Below are 2,603 nucleotides of genomic sequence, written 5' to 3'. Positions count from 1 at the left end.
GTTTGGAGAATTATGGCTGCTGGAATGATGGAGGGGAGATCTGGGCCATGCTGGCTCCCCCAGCTGAGGGTGTGGGGTCCTCAGCTTCCCATCCATGGGCTGTGGGATGAGCCAGACCCTTGGGACTCCTGAAGCCTGGCAATCACTGCTGGGGAGTCCAGACCCTCAGGCTGTGAGGTGGTGGTAGGAGGGCAGCAGGATGGCACAGGGTGGGAGATGTCATTTTATGACTGAATTTCTTGAACCTGAATTGGAGGTTTTTGACAATTAAATGCACTAAAAGCTGCCTCAGCCTTTGGGGGTCCAGGCCTGGGGGGGAAGGCAAATCCTCTGGCCAGTGATTCCCAGCACGGAGAGGCTTTAGGGGCTGCTGGAGCAGGGATGAGGGCTGGGCTCTGCTCCTGTGCCCAGCACAGCTCCCATGGTCCCTCAGCTCCATGGGGGCATCAGAGCCCTGCCCTTTGCCCGAGGGAGCCCCGGGGCCAGGGGCAGCTTCCCAGGGCTCCAAACTGTGCTGGAGCTCGGCCTGGGGGCCCTGCAGTGCCCGGAGCAGCGGGAGCCCGGCCCGGCCCAGCCCAGCTCCCTGCTGGAGGAGCACAGGGCTCAGCTGGGAGTCGCCCTCTTGCCCCATCACCTTTCTCACTCACGGGCTTTGCAGGACTGCCCACGGCCATCGGCTGTGCTGCTGTTCCCTGATCTGTCCCCCCGAGATTTTCCTTCTGCTGCTCCAGGAAAGGCTCCTGGTCCCCCCTGCGAGGGGCTGGGGCTGCTCCCACCCACTGCTGAGGGAGCCTCCGACAAAAAGGGGGTGCTTGGTCAATGTCCTCCCCCTTGGGAGCCACACAATGAAGCACAGAAGAACGTGTTGGGTTTTAAAGATTTTTTTTATTTTATTTTTTTGTTTTTTATTAAAAAAAAGCCCCTAAATTCTATGGCTTCCAGGAAGCATCAGAGAAATTGAAATGCCATATCTGTACACTTGGTTTTAAAGCAGTAACTAAACTCGCAATGGAACAAACGCTCTCACGTACAATCGCAGTATTTGGACTCCTCGCTGGAAGGACAGAGAGTCCCGGGCTCGGGCCCGGCCCCGGCAGCCGAGGGAGCGCGCACGGAGCCGGGCACGCCGGGCACACCCTCGGGGCCGCCTCCCCTTCCCCTCCGCGGCTCCTCTTCGGCCTCTGCCGGGGCTGCTCTGAGCCGACGCGCTGCCAAGGGACCACTTCCAGTGAAAATTTTAAGGCGATTTTTAAAATTCATTTGTTCGCCTCGCTGGGGACACGAGGTCAAACGTTGCACGTCCCCTTCCCGCCGTGGCCAGGGACGCGGCAGCAGCTGGGGCCGCAGCCCGGACAAGCCAAAGGCGGGGTCAATCCCGAATTTAGGATGAAGAGGGGCCGTGGGGAGGGCACGGCCCCGTGGGAGACCCCAGGCCCCCCCAGCCCCTCCACAATGCGGGGTCTCCAGCCCCCCGAGATGGTCAGTTTGGACAAATGTTTCAAAGCAGCCACAGATGGTCCCATCCCTCCCCCGCCCCCCCAGCACAGCCTCAGCCCCTTCTTTGGGGCAGAACATCAGGGTTTTGGTAAAGATAAGTGTGTGTCCCCCCCCCAAAGTGTCACGATCAATACACACGACAGCGCACGGGGTCATTCACGTGGGGACCTGCAGTGCCCTGGGGGTGCCGAGGAACGCGGGGGTGCGGGGGGTGTCCGTGGGTCAGTTCCAAAACCTGCATTTCCCCAGCCCCAGGACAGGCCGGGAGGATCGGGCAGCAGCGGGGGATGCCCTGGTGGGGATTCCACCGCTCCACCCCGGCCCGGCCCAGCCCCGGCCCCCCGGGACCTCGGGGGGCTCAGGCTGTAAAACCAAGAGGCCATCAAGCCGTGCCCACACCTACAGCTCTTGTGGAAACATCCAGCCCCAAGACATGGCAGCACCAGAGACGAGGCTGCTTCGCTTCCCCTCCCTGCTTTGCCACCGCCATTCATGGGTCCCTTTGGTCTCGGCCGTCCCTGTCCCTGTGTCCCCCAGCCCCTGGGAGTCTCGGACCTGCTCTCGGCGGGACCGGACGGCGCCTGTATTGCTCGCAAAAGTGCATCGTAAATGAACTGTAAACGCGTTTCCTCTCCCCGCCCCGCGCGGCCCCGGCTCTCCCCGCCCGAGCGGGGCCGCTCCGAGCCCAGCGCTCGCCACTGACCGAGGGGACCCGGCGGGGACGCGGGGCGGGGCCGGAAGGAAGAGCAGAATTCGGTAACACTGAAGATGACGGTCAAAGACTGACGACTCAGCACTCTGCACCGAGACTCACTTTAAATTAACTTAAGAGACAAAGAAGCAACAGAAAAAAAAAATATTCCTCCTTAGCCCACTGCTCTTGAATTTGTCTTCGTCTTCTTCTGACAGCGACGGGTCAGAGTCTGTAGTTGATCCCCATTTCAGACCGGTTATAAACTCAAAGCAAGTGACGCCGTGGGTTTTTCTCTTTTTCTTTTTTTTTCTGTTTGACGGACGCAGGAACTTCAGCGAAGTTGGGCTTGGTTCGAGTAAACGGCCACGAGTGGCGGAGGAAAGGACAAGCAGTTTGGGGAGGCCCCGCTCCC

The 2,603-nt window shown here is 60.4% G+C and overlaps 1 protein-coding gene across 2 annotated transcripts in view; it reads right to left on the bottom strand.

Moving 5' to 3' along the window:
* Window positions 1-865: 865 nt before the first annotated feature.
* CSNK1G2 (casein kinase 1 gamma 2) overlaps window positions 866-2,603 on the bottom strand; it is a 43,858-nt gene continuing 42,120 nt past the window's right edge. For both annotated transcript variants that reach the window (XM_066566142.1, XM_066566143.1), the window contains one exon: window positions 866-2,603. This exon is cut by the window's right edge and continues 204 nt beyond it. The gene's annotated coding sequence lies outside the window, so the exon portion shown is untranslated.

This window comes from Molothrus aeneus, chromosome 27, assembly GCF_037042795.1.
Source record: "Molothrus aeneus isolate 106 chromosome 27, BPBGC_Maene_1.0, whole genome shotgun sequence".
Lineage (NCBI taxonomy): Eukaryota > Metazoa > Chordata > Aves > Passeriformes > Icteridae > Molothrus > Molothrus aeneus.
The sequence above is the reverse complement of the archived record's forward strand: the minus strand, read 5'-3'. Positions and strand labels throughout refer to the sequence as shown.